This window comes from Silurus meridionalis, chromosome 24 (assembly GCF_014805685.1).
Source record: "Silurus meridionalis isolate SWU-2019-XX chromosome 24, ASM1480568v1, whole genome shotgun sequence".
In the NCBI taxonomy this organism is placed as follows: Eukaryota; Metazoa; Chordata; class Actinopteri; order Siluriformes; family Siluridae; genus Silurus; species Silurus meridionalis.
Genome location: NC_060907.1, coordinates 13,202,073 through 13,226,222, shown reverse-complemented (window position 1 = coordinate 13,226,222; position 24,150 = coordinate 13,202,073).

Sequence of the window (24,150 nt, the reverse complement as noted above, 5' to 3'; positions counted from 1 at the left end):
TTTATAATTCTTTTCCTTTGCTATAAATTGCCTGTGCTATACCACTTAGTAATTGTTTAACATAGAACAAAGTAACAACCATTAACAAATCAGGTATCAGAATCTATTCCCTAATAGCTGGTGAAGCACTGACGGCTTTCAAACCATCTCTCAGCCAATCACTCTATTTATCTGCCACAGTTGAAAGGCCGGTCCGTGAAAATATTGTCCGACACTAGACCCCTCCGTGACGCAAAAAGGTCGTGGACCACTGCTCTAAATGCATGTGTGATTATTTTGCCTAAAACAAATGTCAAATAATTGTTTCGTAAAACCCTGGTTGTGATTGTTTACAGTTAAAATATCATTTAACAATATTTTGGTAAATAAATGTGTTTTTAGCAAAACAATCATAAATAAATTACACCTTGAAAAAGAGACTTTTTCAAATGTTAACGATGCATGAGAATTGAGAAAATGTTACATCATGTTTTTAATCTAATCTCCACCAAATATCTGCACAACAAATTAAATCAGTCAATGCAATTTAATCAGTAAATGCAAAGTTAATGCATTTATCATTGTTTAAGATTTCTCAATAAAATCTGCAATCTTTTACCCATACAATGGAGACTATTAAATTTAATTATTACTTTTCATATATAATATATTATTTTAATAATAATGAATAATTCAAATAAATGAAAAATGAATAAATGGAAAGAACTTCACATTTTAAAACAATGGAGGTTTATGTTTAATATCTTGTATATTTAATTTCCAAGAATCTGTATCATAAGTCCCTTCTTTATTGTAAGAACATTTTTAAAACATTGACCTTGTCAACTTCTTAGTACAGCAGATCAGTTTTTCCTCGTTTAATCTCTTCTATTGAAGCATGTCCACATTACACGCTGATGAATCTGTTCTAAAATGGATCTTGAAGTCTTGCCATGTCAATTCTAGCTCAAGTGAACACTGCCATTAAAGAAATGTTGGACATATCAAATACTTTGAAATACGTAATTTTTCCAAAGATTCTTTTTTTTTTACCCAAGTTCTTGTGATAATGATATAATTTGCAAAGAAAATATTTTGTGTATAACTTTTGAGAATAATAAAGCATAATTAGGGTATTTATTATTATTTTTATATTTATAATTTGTCCATTTTTATCATTTATAAGTTCTGTGTTATAAGACATGGGATCAATTGTCTGTAAATTTACTAGAACTAAAACTTTACCTCAACTAAACCTGTATTGTTTTTGACAGCCATTGACTTAGATATGAAACTTTAATTATAACTTACAGCCAAAATGTTCAGTGTGAAAAATCATGTGTTTTTTTAATCTAACAATATTGTACAATATAGATATTTTCAATCTATATCAAGCCAGAAATCAACCTGCCTGACATGTCACCAACCCCAGGTTATGATATCTTGAAGTACAAGGCAATACTAATCTCATTGAATGCCATGTTGCCATTGTTGGAAGTAAAGCGAATGAGTGTTTACATTTAGAAAATGTGACTGTTTTTCATACTGATGGATATTTCACCCATGGGCCCTCTGACAAGGACGGATGTGGGAGGAAGTGGAGGCAACTGAATAGAATCACGTTCCTGCAATCACCTGTTCAAGCTGCGATGCTGCTCACTGCATGTTAAAAGGGTAAGCAGCCCTGGAGAGGCACATACCTCCAAACGGCTATTCATCTTCATGACATTCGTTCAGCTAGCTTTTCCCCCTCACCTTCTTTCTATTTATACAGCATTCATTCTTTCTCCCTCCCACCACAGTCCCAATATTTCTTTGCTTACTTATTTTTTAAGATAGAAAATTGTATTATATTGAAAAAATATATTATCTTGTATATAGTGTATAACTCCTATAAAGGTGTACCAGTTATAATACTGTGTTTCTTCATGCAACATATGTTTGTTTCTCAATTATGGTATATTTAATAATACATTCTACATTTTCTAATAAAACCTAACATTCAGGTTTCTTTTAATCAGAATAGTAAAAAAACAACTATTCTTGGACTTCCAATATTAAAAAATAATTGAAGATTCTTACATTTTTTTGCACTGAATTGCCATTCCAAAGACTGAAATAAATGTCATTGATGACAGACTTTGGTTTCTTGATGAATAATCAATTTGATTTATGCAGTTTTAAGGGATTTAATGTATTAATTGAGTATGTTTTCATATTTAGCTTTGCAAAGGATTATACCATGTGTGCAATTAAAATAGCGATAATCTTTGGCTGAAGTAAGGCAAAAGTAAACATGCCTTTCTCTGCATAAAGTTATACTAGAAATCAGATGTTAAAACAGCTTTAACTGTGAGGATTAGTTATGCATGATAATATGCATTTTTTTTTATTTGGATCAGACAAATTCAGTTTCAAGCATGCAAATTTGCACTCTTTACTATATAATTGATTCTCACATATAAATATACTCACATACATGGATTTAAAATGTGTATAAATAGTTAAATAAAATTTAATTAAAAATTTAATTAGTTAAATTTTTTTTTAATAAGAGACTCATGCAGGTTTCTCATGTTTATATGCAACATACTATGCAATTTAACAGATTTTCATCAAATTATTAATCAAATTGCAATAACAGTTAATAACAGTGAGTCCTGGATAAAATGCATTGTCCTATTTCACTTTAAAAGGTTATTTGTATATTTGTAGAACATAACTTATTATATGCATGTTGGTCTGTATAAGTAAGTTGGTCTGGAGCATTTAGGCATATCATTAACACAATGCCAAGGAAAACATATCAGCAGTGATCTTAGAGTTGTTGCTGGCCATTAATCTGGAAATAGTTATAAAGCCATTTCCAAACAATTTGAAGCTCACCATTCTACAGTGAGGAAGAATAGTCACAAGTGGAAAACAGTCAAGACAGTTGCCAATCTTTCCAGGATTGGACACCTCAATAAATTCACCCCAAGGTCAGACCATCAAATGTTTAGTTAAATTGCAAGAGTTACATCTCAGATTATACCTCAGTTAACATGTTAAGCATGAACGTCCATGACAGTACAAATAAAATACTGAACAAGTATGGTTTATTTAGAAAGGTTGCCAGGTGAAAGGCTTTTCTTTCTAATAAGAACATGGCAGCACAGCTTAATTTTGCAAAGTTGCATCTGAAAAAACTACTGAATATACAGAAAAACAAATATAAATTGTTCTCACCTTTTTTACAATATACTTGATGAAAAATAACATAAGCAAATGCAATGCAAAACTATAAATCACATATATAAACAACTGAGTGCAAACGTTAACACTCCCCTATCTTAAACTTTGAAATTATAATACCAACTAGACATTGTGTGTGTCAGAGAACCACCAGCCACGCCTCCCTCCAAGGTGCACACTCTCACTCAGCCTCTCCCTGCTCTAATCATCTACACCTGTTCCCAATTTACCTATCCCCTTAATAAGGTTCCCATTTCATCCCCCACTCATAGTCGGATCTACTAGTTTCTACCATAGATCACCTGGACTTCCTACCACTTGTGGTCCCAATGCTTCCGTGCTCCTGGCTACACTTCGAACGAAGCACTCGCAATAAGTCTGTGTTTGCATGTGTAGAATAAATAAAGACTTCTGTTGTACTCCCAGTTCCTACACCTGGTCTATCCGTGACAGTGTGGTAAATTTCTCAAATGTTCCACTGTTATTTGTAATGTGATACAAAAAAAAAAAAGTGTTGATAAAAAAATATAGATAATTAATTCAATCATTATTATTTAAAATGCTGAACAATTGTGACAAGCATACGTTTATTTAATCTTAGTCTAAATACTCTAAAAGGTTAGCCTCTCATTATTTTGGTCTCCTCTTTTTAGTGGCGGCTTTGTGTGTGTGTTTCCTTCATTAATGTTTTTATTTCAAGTTCACTTTTTACTGTTGGTAATGTTATCCCTTTCATAAGACTTTGAAATCTCAGTTCTTGTAATCGTGGCTTTGAACCTGTTAGTCAAGTCTAATAGAAGTCATGGAAAGTTCAAAGTAAAAATAAGTTAAATTTTTAATTGAGGTGCATTCAATTAAAAATTAACCACCATGGGTCAGTAGTGATGTTTTGTTTGCTAGCAGTTTATGGGGAAAAATCATTAGTACTAGTACTCACTAGTCACTATATAGGTTTATTAAAGTAATTGTAATGTAGTAGAATTACTGGCTTATGATTTCTTACTGCTAATTTATGAAGTATTAAACTTTTATTTAGGAAACGTATTTGTAAGTATTACCAGAAATGTGACTATTTTACGTGTGTTACTTGGATCAATATAACTATCAAATGAATGCTAAGACAAGTGTGCAATTGTAAACAGGAAAGAAGTAGTTTCTTGTAGTTTTACTCCACTACATTTCAAAAAAGCATGCTATTATTTGCTAGTTTAAAATAAATACATAAATTATGATAAATAATTTACTGTTTATTAGATAAAATGTCTTCTTTAAATAAGCATGATGTAGACAACACTGAATTACATAAATTGTTAAAATATAGTGCACATACATCAGTACTTTTGATACTCAAGTTCATTTAAGAATGGTCAATGAAGTATTTTGTACTTTTATTATAGTAATATTCATATTGAAGATTTACTCAAGAATATGAATGATGTACCAGGACCACCTGGGTATTGTGCTTGTGACACAATAAGCATTTTAATCATAGTAATCTTTTTCCCCTTTGATGTTTGTCTCTGTGTAATTGAATTCATATATATATATATATATATATATATATATATATATATATATATATATATACACAGTTGTGTTCAAAATTATTCAACCCCCACTGAAATTGATTGTTTTGGTCGGTTTGACATTGATTATGATCATTCAGTCATCCTGCTTACAATTAAATCAAAGAGGCACGTGTAGGTCAGACAAATATAACATAACATTTATAATGAAATAACCACAAATGTCTTTTCTGAGCTCACATCATTATCAGTTTTATTCAACCCCCAAGTGACATTCAATCTTAGTACTTAGTACAACATCCTTTTACAGTTATTTAAACAGCTTTTAAACGTAAAGCATAGCTTGACACAAGTGTCTTGCAGCGATCTACGGGTATCTTCGCCCATTCATCATGGGCAAAAGCCTCCAGTTCAGTCACATTCTTAGGCTTGCGCACTGCAACTGCTTTCTTTAAGTCCCACCAGAGGTTCTCAATCGGATTTAAGTCTGGTCACTGCGATGGCCACTTCAAAATGTTCCAGCCTTTAATCTGCAACCATGCTCTAGCGGACTTGGAGGTATGCTTGGGATCATTGTCCTGTTGAAAGGTCCAACGCCTTCCAAGCCTCAGGTTTGTGACGGACTGCATCACATTATCATCCAATATCTCCTGGTACTGAAGAGAATTCATGGTACCTTGCACACGCTGAAGCTTCCCAGTACCTGCAGAAGCAAAACAGCCCCAAAGCATGATTGACCCCCCGCCATGCTTCACAGTAGGCAAGGTGTTCTTTTCTTCATAGGCCTTGTTCTTCCTCCTCCAAACATAGCGTTGATCCATGGGCCCAAACAGTTCTAATTTTGTTTCATCAGTCCACAGAACACTATCCCAAAACTTCTGTGGTTTGTCCACATGACTTTTGGCATACTGCAGTCGACTCTTCTTATTCTTTGGGGACAGCAAGGGGGTGCGCCTGGGAGTTCTGGCATGGAGGCCTTCATTACGCAGGGTGCGCCGTATTGTCTGAGCAGAAACTTCAGTACCCACATCTGACAAATCTTTTCTCAGTTCCTCAGCAGTCACACGGGGACTTTTCTCCACTCTACGCTTCAAGTAGCGCACAGCAGTCGAAGTCAGCATCTTCTTTCTGCCACGACCAGGTAGCTTTCAACAGTGCCCTTTGCCTTGAATTTGCGAATGATGCTTCCTGTGGTGTCTCTTGGTATGTTTAACATCTTTGCAATCTTCTTATAGCCATTGCCCTTCCTGTGAAGAGTAATCACCTGTTCTCTTGTCTTCCTGGACCATTCTCTTGACCTCACCATGTTTGTAACCACACCAGTAAATGTCTAGAAGGAGCTGAGTATCACAGTCATTTTAAAGCTGCCTAATTGGTGCTTATTAGGCTTTATTGCTGCTCCTGATATCCACAGGTGTTTTCAATACCTGATTGAAAACACTTCATTGAACCTCTGTTCTTCAGAGTGGTAGTCTTTAAGGGGTTGAATAATGTCAATGAAGAATTCACAAAAGAAACATTTACTACTGTATTACAAAACTAATTGATGTCATTTTAGTTGCATATGGTTCTTTAAGAAGTCCTTGTAGGATTTCATTCTGAATACAATTACAAATGTACACTAAATTCTAAAACCATTTACAGCATTGGGGTTGAATAATTTTTAACACAACTGTATATATATATATATATATATATATATATATATATATATATATATATATATATATATATATATATATATATATATAAAATGTAGAAATGTACACTTTTTTTTGTTGTTTATTATTTGTCCATAAATTTTTCTATGTACTTGCTTTCCTGACAGCTTTTCCCTTTATAAAAGTCAGCAAATAATACCTACTTACACATTCTTAAACATATACAAACTGTTCCTATAATGGAACAGGATGTTAATTGTTTCTTTAGAGAGTCAACGCAAAATCAAACACAGATAATATAATGCTAAAACTCAGCTAAAATTTTTGAAAGGGAATAGCTGGAGAAAAAACACCTCAATTAACTATACACCACCTAAGAACATGGACGCACAGTCATCGAGAGTCAACGCTACACGAATCTCTATGTAATCATCTGCTCTGATGACTCACACTTCCTCTACTGCTTTCCTTTGTATAAGTGCTTAGATCATATCCTGTGTTAGCTGGAAGAGCTTGGTGTTAATAAGGCTTCTGGGAGAACTTCCTAGCTGGCTCATGGTGTTGAAATCCTAATCTAGTAATTATCAGAGCAATCCATTTTCTGGTGTGATGTTCAATTGGTGCTTGGAAAAGGGCAGATGAAAGTATGCAAAAATGCTAAGAATAGAGTGTCTCATCAAATAACTTTTTTTTTACCTTGGTGGAAAGGTGATTTTAGAGCGCTACATTAAGTGCTCTGTGATTATGATGATATGCTGTAAAATGGAAGGAGCCTTGGTATCTGTGGAGCAGCATGGGAATGGTTTGCTTCCTACCTGGAAGGTCACACATACCAAGTTAGGGAGTTGACCTTTGCCACACGCAAACTCTTCATTGGTGTCCCACAAGACTCAGTACTTGGTCTACTCCTTTTCTCCCTATATAATCACTCTCCTGGTGAAGTCATATTTTCACATCTGTTTTCTTACCACTGCTATGCTGATGACACTTAACTCGTCTTCTCCTTCCTTCCCTCAGATACCACAGCTTCTGCTCAGATCTCAACATGCCTGGCAGACATATCTTCATGAGTAAGTGCTTATCAACTGAAACTCAACCCCAGCAAAACTGAACTGTGGGTCATCCCAGGAGATACATTTCCAGGTAAGGAGCTTAGAATAACTCATCACAACTCTCTGATATCCCCTTCAGCCACTGCTCACAAGATCGAGTAACTATGGACAAGCAACTGCCCTTTTTCTCTTTACATGTTGCTAATGTGGCTCGTTCTTGTCAGTTTCTTTTCTACAACATCAGAAGTATTTGATCATTTCTGTCCACACAGGCTGCTCAGGTGCTTGTTCAGTCTCTTGTCATTTCGAGAGTGGACTTCTGATATGCTCTCCTGGCAGGTCTACCACTGAATGCTATTCTTCCACTGCAGATGATCCAAAATGCAGCTGTGCAAAATGTGTTCAACCTGCCCAAGGTCTCCCACATCATTCCACTGCTGCGCTCCCTCCACTGGCTTCTGGTATCTGCATGCATCAAATGCAAAACACAGATGCTTTCCTAAAAAAACAAAAATGGACCACCCTCCTCCTACATTACAGACCTCACAGATATCCCTCTTTGCACTGCACCATGCTGCCTGAGTTCTTCTAGCACTGCTCGACTGGTCCCACCTTCTCTCAGGATAAAGGTAAGTTTACTTTAAGGCTTTTCTATGTTCTGGCACCAAGTTAATGGATTGAACCTCTCCTAGATGTCAGAGTCACTGGAAATCTTCAAGTGTTGGGTAAAGACTCACCTTTTCCTGAAACACTTAAACTAGCACTTTTCCCTGTTTACTTTGTCTTTATTAAAAAATAATGAGTTGTAGGCTGACAGTATCTTAAGTTTGTAATCCAATTAACCAGTGTTTATTTATTCATCAGGAAACCCCAGCCATTAGGGTTGCACAAGTCAGTGCACTCTTAGTGCAGGTCCCAAGCCTGGATAAATGGGAAGAGTTGATAATGATCCGCTGTGGTGACCCCTATTGGAAGAAGCCGAAAGAAAGAAAGAAAGAAAGAAAGAAAGAAAGAAAGAAAGAAAGAAAGAAAGAAAGAAAGAAAGAAAGAAAGAAAGAAAGAACTTTTGTATGTTGCTCTGGATAAGGGCATCTGCTAAATGGCATTAATTAAATTTAATGTAAATAAAAAAAAATATATAAGCGTCACTAAAAGTTTGAATAAGTGATGGTGGATTCACAAATGACAACTTATGCTAGTCTATGGAATGTTAGCTTCAAAATAATATACACACACACACACACACACACACACACACACACACACACACACACACACACACACACACACACAAAACCCAATTCCAAAAATATTGGGACACTGTACGAATTGTGAATTTGGGATTTCATCATCATCTACAGTTTATAATATCATCCAAAGATTCAGAGAATCTGGAACAATCTCTGTGGTGAGGTTTAAGGCCGAAAAACCATACTGGATGCCCGTGATCTTCGGGCCCTTTGACGGCACTGCATCACATACAGGAATGCTACTGTAATGGAAATCACAACATGGGCTCAGGAATATTTCCAGAAAACATTGTCGGTGAACACAATCCACCGTGCCATTCGCCGTTGCCGGCTAAAACTCTATAGGTCAAAAAAGAAGCCATATCTAAACATGATCCAGAAGCGCAGATGTTTTCTCTGGGCCAAGGCTCATTTAAAATAGACTGTCTAAAATTTAAATTGTCCCAACTTTTTTGAGATGTGTTGATGCCATGAAATTTAAAATCAACTTATTTTTCAACTTTTTTTTTAAACTTTTAATATGTCATCTATGTTGTATTCTGAATAATTTGAAATTTGAAACTTCCACATCACTGCATTCTGTTTTTATTCACAATTTGTACAGTGTCCCAACTTTTTTGAAATCAGGTTTGTAGATAGATAGATAGATAGATAGATAGATAGATAGATAGATAGATAGATAGATAGATAGATAGATAGATAGATAGATTTAACATGATTATAAACAGAAATAAATGTTCAATTAAGTAATCAATAGTATATATTGATCAATAAAACAAATATTAAACTACAATGATTCAATATTCAAGTCTGAATTTTTTTCTTTTAAACTGATTGCTGTACAGTATGCTGATCATCTGTCACACATCCTGCTTGTTTTTGCTATGCATATCTAATAATTTATTTTCCCCATTTTATATATAAACAGTAGAAAGCAATTGTTTGTTCATGCTTACTTTGAAATCTGGCCCAATAAAGTCTCCTGTTGTTCGTGATAAAATTTTACACATTCCAAGAAATGCCTGCCAAAAAGTCTATAGCAAACTCAAATAATCACTCTGTACCACAACTGTGGTGAGCAGAGAAGCATTTCAGTATGCACAAAACATTGTACTTTGAGCTAGATGCGCTACAATGGCAGATTACCACATAGAGTAAGGTTTACATTCCTGTAAAACAAGAACCTGAATACTGTCATGGGCACAGAATCCACAGTTGAATATTAGACAAAGAAAATCAGCCTGGATGAAACTAAAGGCTTCCTGTCAGCTCAGACCAGTTTGGTCGTTCTCCTGAGCTTTTTGTAAACAACAGGTTTCTACTTTTCACACAATTCTGTGTAAACTCTAGAGACTGCTGTATGTGTGAAAATCCCAGGAGATTGGCAGTTTCTGAAATACTCAAACAGCCATGCAGGCAAGCAGCCAACAGCCTAACCTGTATCTGCTTAATTTTAGGCACTGCAATATATTTTCTTTTCAGTTAGAAATTTGTTTAGCACAGGATAACAAATATAAATGATTTGCAAAGATAGCCCCTGGTTATATGTCTTGTGTTTTCTATTATGTCATTTCATTTGACTGCCCTATGCCTAATTTTTGTAGTTAAACATACTGTAGTATTGGGTCACTGTAGAAATGTATATCAATACAGTTATTTTTATATATATTTATATTTAAAAAAATATTAAGATTATTCATTCCTAATGAACATGTTGGCTGTCTTGTTTCTTCGTGAATTTTTTTCAGGTGTACATTTAGAAATGACCTTAGTATAAGACTGCCTTTTTATCCTTACAATTGTGTTGATTTTGATCTATATTGGAGATCAGCATTCTGTTGAAATCTCCAAAAATCAAATAAAATAAAATAAAATTTTATTTATAGAGCACCTTACAGCAACCAAAAGGAGCACAGGGCACTTTCCAAAAAACAACAATAGACAATAAAATATAAGAACACAATGTACATATAATAGCAGTTGAATCAGGGGCTACGTGTTAAAAGCTTGTAAGAATAAATGAGTTTTCAATTGCGATTTAAAAACACTCAGCACAGTGACCCATCGTATGTGTGCTGGAAGTGCGTTCCACAGCTTTGGTAAAAAAAAATTCCCAAGTCTAAAGCAAAATTAAAAATTCCATCCAATCAGTCTCCACTAGACTCCCGAGATCAGCAGTTGCAGTGCAGCCCCAATGATTTAACATCATAAATTACAGCTCATTGTGGGTTGTGTCTATAGGAGAACCCACAACTAAACAGTGCATTTATGAATATCTCTCTCTCTCTCTCTCTCTCTCTCTCTCTCTCTCTCTCTCTCTCTCTCTCTCTCTCTCTCTCTCTCTCTCTCTCTCTCTCTCTCTCTCTCTCTCTCTCTTCTCCCAGGAAATGACTAATCATGACATGACTAATCAGCATCACTGTAATTATTGTCTTGACTCTATAAAAAAGAGATCAACAGGAGGTTTAACAAAAAGTGACCTTAAATTTGCAGAAGGGTAGAGCCATGTTTAATGAAATGGGACTAGTGACAGGATAGTACATCAATCAATATCTAACACCAACTAAGGCTTTTTGTACATTACCCTTTTTATGATTGTCTTTAACTGGTATCTATATTGTGTTTTTTGGAGATATTCATCTATTTGTATTAAGGGGGAAGTAGAGGCTTGCAAATCTTTATTCAAAATCACACAGCAGTGTTCCAAAAAAAATTGTTTAATTAAATGCTGCTTTAAGTCATCTTTAATAAGGTCCAGTTATAAAAGCAGACACTATGCAGTATATAAAAACTGATATATTGATTCAAGAAATACAGTAAGTATTAAATCTTATAACTTTGTTTCTTGTACATGTGTAAAATAACAGAAGTAAACATTGGCAAGCAAGGAGAAACTGCTCCTCAAAGTAGCTTTGAATTAATTCCATTTTCTCCTTGCTTGCTAATGTTTACTTTTGGTATTTTATTATATTTATAGGTGCACTAATCGAAATAAAAAATAGTTTAAAGAAAACTGAGAACTTTACACATGTACAAGAAACAAAGTTATAATATTTCATACGTCCTGTATATCTTGAATGACAGGTGTCTCGTCCAATGGTAAGTGTTCCATTCACAAACTATACCTACCTTTTCCTGTTTGTCTGAATTGTCATTGTGTTTTCGGATTTGTTATTTTGTTTTTTGATTTTTGTTCATTTGTTCTGAATTTGTTATTTTGTTTTTGCATTTGTTATTTTGTTTTTGCATTTTTATTTTGTTTTCGGATTTGTTAGTGTTTTCTAATTTGTTAATTTGTTTTCTGATTTGTTAATGTGTTTTGCACTTCTCGGCCACCGTAGTATGAGGACAGTGCCACAGCAGTAAAGTGTGCAGTAGGAACGACAGACTGGTTTAAGGTGGAATTGCATCAAGGATCGGCTCTGAGCCATTTTGTGATTTAAGATGAGAACAAACTGCTTATGACAGACATCTTGAATAACCATAGTCAGCTGCTCAACATTTAACAGATGTTTTTAGTTGTCAGTTTGGGCAAAGTGCTGTAAACTCTCTAGCTTTACCACTGGGCTAATTTGAACCTAATTTAAAATTAGGTTATTAGAAATAACATTTAAACCCTTGTGTCCAAAGTTTTCAAGACCAGGCATCCTTAGATTTGGGTGTGTAGCCCCTAAAATGCTGCTGCTCCTCCTGTTATTATTACTAAACTAATATTATTTGTATTATTATACAACATTTATTGCCAGTAGCATTTACATATTTACTTTCATAAATCATATCGCATTTATCGACTGTTTAGTCTAAGGATTGTATTGTGCATGTGTCAATGAGCTGGTGATGAAGAGGGATCTTGAGGGAAACCACTTGGGTTTTGTTGATTGCTAAACCTTAAGGCAAATAAAGAATGTGGAATGCACTCTCTGTCTCTCTCTCTCTCTCTCTCTCTCTCTCTCTCTCTCTCTCACACACACACACACACACACACACACACACACACACACGGCTTGAAGTTGATTGGCTTTTTTCTTGATTTCTATTGTGTGTGTGTGTGTGTGTGTGTGTGTGTGTGTGTGTGGGACGCGTGTGTGCGTGCGTGCGTGCGTGCGTGCGTGTACTTCTAAATCTTCACTATGCTTAAGGCTTTGCAATCAACTGAAACCAAGTGGCTTGTGTGGGTGGTACACTGTAATGTACTGGCATCTTATCTCTAGTGTATTCCCACTTGACCCCAGTGTTCCTGCGATAGACTATAGATTTACCATGACCATGGACACATGGTTTGAATGTCATTGATTGAACCTCTGCTATAGACACTGGCCGTGACAAAGGAATCCACACAACCCTGATCCCATGCATTACATGAAAAGCAGCTCAATGTTTTGCTTAAATACCATGAAATCTAGCTTGGAATTTCTTTATTTGGATAATTCGGATAGTTGATAGATGAGATATAAAGGTCTGGTCTATACACCTACCATTGGTCTTTTTTACGTAAAAATTATTTTGATTAGTTGCACCCTTTAATGTGAAGCAACAACCAAAAAAAAGACAGAAATAGACATTTTTTTGAGGAGAAAAAGCAAAAATCACATTCAAATGCTCGTTGAGAAGTAATTAACATTCAGCTGCCATCTGTGAAGTGATTCTGATTAACCCCAAGTAATGATCAGCTGTCAGTAGGGCTGTCTTGACATCTTCTTGGTTTGATCTGATATCTTTAGTCATTGTTCACAAAGAGCTTTGAAAGCGTGCCGAGATATTTTTTTAATGTGCGACTAAGGAGAGGGGTACAAAAGCTTTTCTAAATAATTAGATGCACCGTGGAATACAGGACGTCCTTCTAATATTGATGAGAGTTTAAGATTAAAAGTTATCAGGGAGGCTGCCAAAAGACCTACAGTAACATTAAATGATTTAGAGGAATATCAGGCAAGTACTTGTCGCTCCCTTTATCTCTAATAATCCTCACATGTCTGGGTTATGGAGCAGTGTGACTAGATTAGAAGCCAACAGAGGAACACCAATCTTTTTCGTGACCCCTTAAGTGCAGAGAGAGCTACTTCAAAAATTATAGATCCATTTTTGTACTTTTAATAACTATCATAGGTCAAAGCAATAATGAAATATCTTTGTAACTTTGAAATATTAAATGATGACTTTTTTTTTTATTTTGTTGTATTATAACAGTATACTGCAACAATACACTGAAGAAAATTTTGGATGAAAATTTAAGCTATTTATAGAATGTGCTTGAAAGACCACTCACAGATTCAATAAGAGGTGCCAGGTACCATGTTGGAGTTGAATTTGAATATGGATTCAAGACTGCAAAGCATATGTATTAAGGGTGATTAGGAAAGGCATCGGATTTGATTGAAAAATATGGTTTCTGGTTGAGACTTAATAAAAAAAAATCTTCAGTTCAGTCAATTTCTCAAGTTCAGTGTTGGTTTTTGTCTTGTGGTGTAAATTTAATGCTATTTGTATATAATTTGTGAATTCTTTTTTTTTTCCAACATACAAAATATTTTGATCTTGATGTGACTGAGTAAACTTGCGACAAGAAAATGTGTGGAAAAACAATAGACATAGAAGATATATTTTTTAAATGGATTGATTGTTTTTTATTGATTTGTGTAAAAAAAACATACACACCATGCCTTTTTTCATTATAATAAATGTGATTAATATTTGAACTATAAGCTTTATACCTACATTCTTCAAGCTCACAACTGCATCACATGAAATAAAAAAACATTTAAACTTTTTGTTGCATTTTGTTAGATCCCAATCACAATGCACACATGTGAGTGTGCACCTATTAATGCACATGATTCTTGTGCAAGTCCAGATGCTGCTTTGGTTTGTCTCTGATATGAAGTTAAATTTTCTTAGTAATACATTTTTGTTGTGAAATGAATGCACATACAAATTGTGACATAAATGATTATTTAATGCCAAGTCCCAGAAGCTCTTAAATGAATTACACTGCCACCAGTGTGTTGGACTTTGAACAATTAGCTCATTAGAAGGAGGATTGTTTTTTAATAGAATTAATTAATCTATCATCTCCCACTCAGCCAGCCTGACCTTCAGAAAAAGAGGAAGGATTTGTAATGTTTTTAACGCCTCACATAAAAGCAAGGCTTTCTCCATCTACTCCATATGTCAAGGCAGCGGTTGCCAGGACCAGTTGAATGAGTCTGTGTGTGTGAGAGCTCATGATATAGGAGAAGCCCACCTTAAGCTTAAAATAAAGCAGTGCACAGAAACCCACCATCTGCCAGTGTTTTCTCTTCTGGAGGTTGTGCTAGTGTGTAGGTTTTCATGACGTCATGTTCACTATGCTACCATGCAGGTGTAATTATTTGGCTGATGTCCAGACGCTGGAAATAATGCTGTTGTTTTTGTGTATTTGTACAGCATAATCTCTGGGAAAAATACACAATCACATCAATTTATGGGTGAGTAATTAGTCACCACAGACACAATTTGTGAAAACTTTTTCATTCACTATGTGATTAAGGATAAGCAATAAAAGATTAAACAAACAAACAAATCCATCTAGTATGCTTTATATAAAAAAATAAAATAAATATTGCAATTTATATATATATATCTTCCACTCCTCTATAATGACATCACATAGCTGCAGGATGTTAGACACATGGCACTTTTCCACTTTCCGCTTGAGGATGCCCGACAGGTGATCAATACTTGACAAGACATACTTGGCCACTCCACAACCTTCACCTTCAGCTTCCTCAACATGGCAGTTGTCATCTTGGTGGTGTGTTTGGGGTCATTATTATGTTGGAAAACATAATAATTTGTTTCTGAAGGGAGGGCATCATGTTGTACTTCAGAATGTTGGAGTCCATGTTTCCCTCAATGCAGCCACAGACCATGATGCTACCACCATGCTTGACTGTATACAATTTTCTTGGTACTCCTCACCGGAATGTCACCACACATGCTGGACACATCTGAGCAAAACAAGTTTATCTTAGTCTCATTAGTCCACAGGACATGATTCCAGTAATTAATTTCCAGGACAGGTGGTCTTCAGCAAACTGTTTGTGAGCTTTCTTGTGAGTCAGCTTCAGAAGAAGCTTCCTTCTGGGACACAGGCCATGCAAACCGACTGTTGCAGTGTGCAGCGTATGGTGTGAGCACTGACAAGCTGACTTTTTTCACTTCTGCAACCTAACAAGATGTTTGTAAGGACCTACCTGACAATTTCCTTCAAAACTGTGTGAAAGTTTACCTTAAAGAACTGATACTGATTTGCAGGCAAGAGTAATGACACCAAATATTGATTTTATTTGGATTTGAAAAAAAAATATTGATTAAAAAAAATTATTAACACTTTAACTATTTTTGAAAGCATTCTTACTTTATAACATATTTGCACATTACTTTTTTACTACTATATTTTGAATACATTATCATTTTCAATAAAAAATGTCCAATAATAATATGAGACCATTTTAGGACAATTTTGGGTTGCTTTGTCACAAAGATGATACAACCAGGTTATAAGACATGTAAGAAGACGCTATACATAAGACCAAAGAAAACAACATATCCCAATACATTATACAACAATCAACAACATTTGCGTACAAACTGTTATTCGCTGCATTTGGCAAACAGTCTTCTGCAGAGCAACTTACAATTATCTTGTTTTGTACATCTGAGTCATTGAGGGTTAAGGACTTTGCTCAGGGGCCTAGCAATATCAGCTTGGTGGTGCTTTGATTTTAACTCATGAGCGATAAGAAGTCCGACATCTTAACCACTGGGCTAACCTCCCTTCACCTCACTTCAATTAGGCTGAATTTATTATCTTCATTATTGAACTTGGATATTCAATCTTAGCCTCACGCTTTTAGACAGCTCTGTGGTCAACCATTTCCACCAGCTTAAAGCAGCTTTAAAAGTAAAATTCGTGCTTACAATAGAGTGCATTTAATAGGTGGTTCTGCATGTCATATAACACACCTTTAGTAATAAAAACATTCAATTCAGAATGGCTAAAATACTATGACATTAAAATGCTTTGAAAAAAACAATAACAAATCCATCCAAATCTTTCAAATACTATTGCAAATATTCCTCAAAAACAAGCAAACAACTAAAATGGGTTTGATATAATTTTGTCTTTATTTGCTGTTCATTTCATTTTAAATTCATGCACTTCTAATAATAATACCACTGTTCCAGATCAAATTGTTCCAGTTTGAAAAAATATTCAAACACTTGAAACCCAAGCAAATTTAAATCCAAGCAAGAAAATGTTTATATTAAAAAATACACTTTCACATGCTTTTACCACTGCTTCCACTGTATTTCACATTTTAAAAGACATATTTAACATTCAAAAGCTTGTTGCAGCTTTAAAAAGAGACAACCGAGTAAAGGTTAAAAACCGTATTTATTATGCAATTAAGTCTAATAAAAGGTTCTGCACACTCGCCTACTAGCAAAGCATTCTAATTGCAACTTATTTTTATCCTAATGGTGAATCTGGAGTGTTGAATAACGTGTTGCTGCCTACACATAACCTTGAGAAGCTTTTTTCTTGATGAGAATGTACTAGACTCAATGAAATCCTGGGATTAGTCTGAAAAGAGCAGGTAAGCTGTTTGTCTGCAATTGATTTCAAAGGCATTCTTAAGAGCTTAAGATGAGTAAATTAGCATATTGGAAATGAAATCTAAAAACACCTAACAACAATGCAGGAAACTCAGCAATCATACAAGGTAATACATACTAATGCAAGATATATTTTATAAATCAGCTTCTTCTGTACTTTGCCTAGACATACATAAACCCAACAATAAACGTAACCATAGTAAACAAATACTTTACAAATGTGCAGTGATTAATTGTGGAGTCATTTACTTCACAATTCATCACTGCACATTTGTAAAGTATTTGTTTTTTAAAACTAAAATTAAAATAAAAGTTTCTTTTTATTCAAACTTTAAGAATTTACCTTTAATGTATTTTCCTGTCTGTGTCTAATGCAGATTCCTTATAGGTCCCCAACAGAATATAAAAGCATTTTACGATGAACACTGCTATCGTATTTCTTATCAGCCATATTTCTTACCTCATAAAAATGTTGAACTACAGATATATCATAAGGAGGTGTGTAGAGTACTTGGCAGCTTTTAAGTACTGGGTACACCATATAAAATACGCAATGAGTAAAAATGATATCGATCCTTAGCAACATTTATAATAGTACATGATAAAACACTGTATTATGCATTACATTTGAATTAGACTTCTGTTGTTAAACTTGATAGCCTAATTAGCTATCAGTCACTGCACTCTCTATTTTTGTTTCTTCTCTGTTTGGTTAGTGACACTTACCACTCGCACTCTCCACCAGTCTATTTTTGTGTATTCAACATATCCTGCTGACTGTGGGGGGTCTAGTCGAGTGTTTTTTACTCGCCATGCCATCTGCTTCTACAAATCATTTTTCTTGGTCAGGGCAATGTTAATAACAGATAACAGTGTTTGTGCTTTTACTCAAAGAAAGTGAATTCTTTTGCATGCTGTATGGTCTCTTATTTGGAAATAGAGGAAATGAACAGGTCCTACGAATTACACTATTCATCAGAAGGAGAATGTCAGATTTCCTTTTTTATAAAATTCTACATTTGGACAGTTTAAACTGGTTCATAGAAACACTCTCTGTTTTGTATCCTGTGAAATGCAACAGTACTGCTTATTCACGTGTACATAATTGATCATGAACCCAGTTTCCTTTCAATGTATAGTCTTCCAATTCCCAATTGTCTCTCTTAGGCACCAACTGTATTTCTTAGATGTTTTACCAGCAGATTTGTCTTCTCATGATGGTGTAAGGATATTACTGTACTTGGATGACTGCATCTTTTGTTCCCCCTACCAGCACTATCAGTATGCGTCTCAGAATGGAGAAAATTTACAGAGAAATTGGTGACATCTGGCTTAATAACATGCAGGTGGTGAGAACAAACCAGAAATTTGTGTGGAATCTAAACAGCTACTATCACAATTAACAAAATGATTGTGCATCCTTACTTCCATAAGCTTAATGTGCCTAAAAGCCTATTTTACCATCAGGCAGAAGCTTCTGTTGTCATTGAGTGGTTCCGCTGAACCAAACATGACTAGTAAGCGGCCCATGTCCCTTTATAAAACTGCTCCAATGCCAACAGACATGAAGATTGATACTAAACTAAACATCCTTGGGAGTATGGCTCACCACCAGATGCCTCAAAATGTCAGTTGTTTTTTAAATGCTTAATCCCTGGTTTATCACTTAGTATCCGGTTTCTCATACACTTGACATGGAAACCACATTTAGTACCTAAAAGGTCTCTTTATTTTCTCTCTAGTGACCACTTGCTGTCACAAGCCTATTGACCGATGGCTTTACCCAATCATCAGAAAATACACAGGACAATCAAAGAGCTGTGTATGCAGTAAAACCATGCACTCTCACCACAGATATTGTGGTCTTTCACTTCTTGAGGAGTTAATAATCTATTTGTTTATATGATCTGGGATCCTGGTTTTATTATTAGTTAATTGTGTTAGTTGTGTGTTTTCTTAAATGCTTATTTTTTACTGCATGTGTATTGACAAAAATTGTTGGCATCTGTATGTGTCAGGCCAGATTACTGTATGTGATCAATTAAAAATTCTATGTATTATTATTATCATTGTTATGATTATTATTATTAGTAGTAGTAGTAGCAGTAGCAGTAGTAGTAGAAGTAGTAGTAGTATTAATAATATTATTATTATACTGATATCTAACAAGAAAGTATACATCTAGTTTTGCAAAAGGCCCCAAAAGTATTTCTGAGTGCTTTGCTGACAGCATATTCACAAACGTAAACGCGAAAGCTTGTACACTATTAGAATTAAATAAATACAAATTTAATTTACAGTAGAAATACAAGCATCATGGCAGTATTTGTTTACTTACTTGTTTACTTACTAAATTACTTACTAACTGCCAGTGCAAAGTTGCTGTTTAAAAACTGTTTGGCCAAGTTCAAGCCAGTTGCTCTGCCCATGTTTTTCGATTGCCAGTTGATTCACAATCCTCCAGCATAATGGGATTTTTACATCTGAAATATTACATTGGTTCCAAAATGCTTCCAGTGCTTCAAGGTACTGTCTTATTTTGTGGGTGTTGGTCACCTTACGTTAACACCAATAGCCACTTCACCCAAAAACTAAATCAAATATCACAAGCATGTATTACTTTATTCATAACAAATAAAAAACAAACAAACAAATGATATTCAGCAGATACAGTAGTAGGCTGGTTAATCTCTATTGCATACCATGTATACACTATGTGAAGATTAGTTAATAGTACATTTCATTTTAACAAGCAAACCTAAATATAGTCTGGATTTCCATGACGCATAAACTGGAATGATGAGTTGCATTAAAGCAGTATTATTATTTGGTTCATGATGTTGTTGTCTAATCATTTAGCTTGCAATATCTATATATAAACATTTTTAATACATGGTGAAGAATTGTATATCTTACAATCAAATTTCAATAATAATAATAATAATAATAATAATAATAATAATAATTATTATTATTATTATTATTATTATTATTATAAAACAGCCTCTAAACATGGCAAAAAACGAAAGTATATCTATATAGATGGCTGGTATACATAAAATAATCTGAAAATGATTTCTTTTAACACAATTAATATTAATAAGTGATTCTCTTTTTCTATTTCTCTCTTTTTCCATCTACAGTATGTGCAGCACATCTTGCTATGGCAACGGAGATGAATAAGTGCTAAAGTTACTGCTATGGGAGCTCTGCTGATATCAGTGTTGACTAACCCTCACTGTTAGTCTTACAGAAGTGTTAGGAATCCTTGTGAAGGAGAGATTCTCCTTGATATCCTCCCACTGAATTATTCTGCCTACCAACCCACACACTTCCACACTGTCTTAGATTAATCTGTACATCTTCCGAATCTTAGAGGAGTCACAGAAAACATTAGCAATTTATTGTATTTAGAGACTACATGATTTCAGTTGCCAGGGGTTTCTAGTTAATGAGCAGTCAGGCACTTAATTATTTAAATAATGGCTGTCTTCAAACTGCGTCAATTATGTAAAGCCGGAAGCCCTGAAATGTTTAGTGCATTTTGATATTACTTCAACCTGCCTGATGTTTCTGGGAAAGAATGGAGTGCAATGTTCTAAACAATAAAAAGCATCAAATATTTTAGAGTGCTGTTTTAACAGTTTACATTTGTTTGCCAGATGCTTTTATCTAAAATGAGACCGAATCTAATCTGACATATACAGTATATCTACAGTAGGAATGAAGACAAATACATTTAATTTAAAGTGAAATTTTCTAATGTGGCATGTTGCTACATCGCAAAAGTGGCACAGTCAAATTTCCAAACTCATAAAGCAAAATGTATGGGTCTGAAAATATAAACAAAAAAGTGAAAGCTACATGCATTCAGTTTTGATTTACAAAGATGCTTAAGTTGACTTTCTGGCTAGGACATTTAGATTTATGCAGTTTACACAGTGACTGGGGATCTTAGACCACCACCTTTAAACACAATCACTTAAATAAATTGCAGGATTTATTTATTAATTTTTTTTTACTGTCAGCTGCAACAGGATGTAATATATATATATTAAAAAAATCATAAATAAACCAAAAATAGAAAAAAATAGAAACACTATTGATAATTTATAGGAAACAAAATACAAACTATTATATATTATTCATGAAGCAATATACTAAAATGCTTCATCAATATTCTGCAATCATTATCTGAATCACAGAATTATACCTCAATTGTTCAGCAGTTTCAGAAAAAAATAGCACTTGATCCAGCAAAAATGTATTTGCAAGATACAGCATAGTAATGCTTATGATGTATTTTTAATGATTAACTGTTTGACAAACAAATGTAGGTCATGAAATTATAATACGAATGCTCTTTGTTAATTTTTTAGGCTTTCAATTTGTAAGTGTTGAACTAATTACAAATGAAATGTCATTAGGATGTGCAATGAATGTGCTGTGATGTAAAATGTACAGAATATTATTACTAAACCTTCAGGTGCTATGCTTACAGCTTACATTACAAAAAGTATTGTTCATAATTTTAGAATTTTCAAATTATGTCCCCTAGTTAAGACTCCATTTAGGCAAAATTTATCCTAGTTAAAAAAAGCTTTCTTTTTTAAAGAAATAATATGATTATTAAGTGGTCAGTTTTTAACGGGGTCATTAATATGTATTTAATGTTGCATTTACAAATGATGTACAAGCAAACCCCGATAATTTGCAGTTTAGAAAATTTGCGGGTTCTCATTTGGAACCTAACTAACAGCAAGTTTCTGATTATTTTAAAATTCACTAGACCAAATGTTCGGGAACGTTAGGAATAACATTTCACTACAAATTTCATAAAATCTTTTAAAACACATTATTGTATTAAAGTGACATAATGTCTAGATGAATTCACCAAGGTACCATAGGGGCTGCGGGGGTGCATCCAAAATTTGCGGATTTTCTGAACTCAGTGGATTTTCTGAACTCGTCTTGGAACGATTAGTCTTAGAAATGATTAGAGCAAAAATACAACTTTTTAGCATTTCCCTTTCTGAATGCGCCAAAAATTGTCTTTAATATCCATGTCACATAACCGTTCATTTCCTTTCCTATTGAAATGCATTTGCAGACTCTCAATGGTGCCTAGTTAAGATTGCAAATGGTTGCCCTTGGCTATTAGCTGAATAGTTGATAGTTAAAGGTACTGCTTTAAGGCTCAACAGTCAATAGCCCAGCAACACAAAAAACCCCACAGAGAAGTTATTTCACAGTGCTGTAAAGAAAGACTTTGCTGGCAGGCATTGCATATGCACCATCTATCCTGAACCTTTTACCATGACCTCATTGATTAGTGTCGTGGTGTGAAAAGTTGAAGGAGGACAAAAAACCCTCAGATAAGCAAAGTTTGATAAATTTTTAAATATTTCAATCAGTGTCTAAATGTCAATTCGGATGTTATCAGGCACTTTTGACATATTGAATAATGATTATGGCCCATGCTGTCTGAAAGTCTGAAATTGTGCTAATAAAACCATGCAATAATGAAAATGGGGACCAGCTACAGATTTAAGAACGAGAATAAAATAACATAACATAAAAGATAAATCTAAATGATTTTGTATCTGTTACTTTTGCAATACTTTTGCATCTGTTGATGGTCTCCAAATGTTTTTTATATTTTACTCTATATTTCACTATTTCACTTGCCTGTTAGAATAAATAAAACCAGATCTAAATAAGATATATGCTAATATAAGTAGTATAATACATATGCACTATTGAAATTTCTTTTTTTTTCTTTTACAATTCACAAATTCTTCACCAATTTTGTCTTGCCAATTCCCACCCACAAACTAGCTGTGACAGCTAATGACAGCTATAAGTGTGGAGGGTGCAGGCCAACACATGCTTCATAGTCAAGTCAAGTCAAGTCAAGTTTACTTCTATAGCGCTTTTCACAACAGACATTGTCTCAAAGCAGCTTTACAGAATTTCAAGAGTTAAGGTGAATGTTGTGTATTTATCCCTGATGAGCAGCCGTGGCGACTGTGGCAAGAAAAAAATCCCTTAGATGACATGAGGAAGAAACCTTGAGAGGAACCAGACTCAAAAGGGGAACCTATCCTCTTTTGGGTGACATTAATAGTGTGATTATAAATCTTTAAACTATACAGAACACTAGAGTGTGAGAACTAACATGAGCCCTGGAATGTAAGATTATGAGTAATGTCCTTTCTACAGTCTTTTACAGTCATTTGTGGTTATAGAACTAGGAGCTACTGAGCAACTCATAAAATAGCTCTATATTGTCACACATGCTGGGTTTCAGGGGTAAGTAATACACTCAGAGGTTTGCACTATCTGCCCTATATATATATATTTATATTTATATTTATATTTTTTTTACATGATACTATTATTTATAAAAGCTTGCTGATTCGAATATTGGCAGTCTGGCAATAAGATTTTACTTCTTTAAAAAATTATAATGAAGTTTAATGTCTATGTTGAAGTTGTTCACAGGTTAAAACTGCCACCCTAAGTAGGCCATTTCAGGCTCACGTCAGTCGTTGCCCATCAGTGACAGGCCATTATATTTCCCTCCATGCCACTTCCACACCATTATCATCACCACTATATCTTTTTTTGGCAGCCAGTGATATGTAACATTGTAGTCTAGACCTCTCACACTAAGTAACAGAGGCCATTTTTCAACATATTTTAGTAGCACCATAGAAACAGAAAGGGATGCTGAGATGAAGCCTCAGGCAGGACTGAGCAGGATGAAATGTTGCTTAGATGAAGCAAA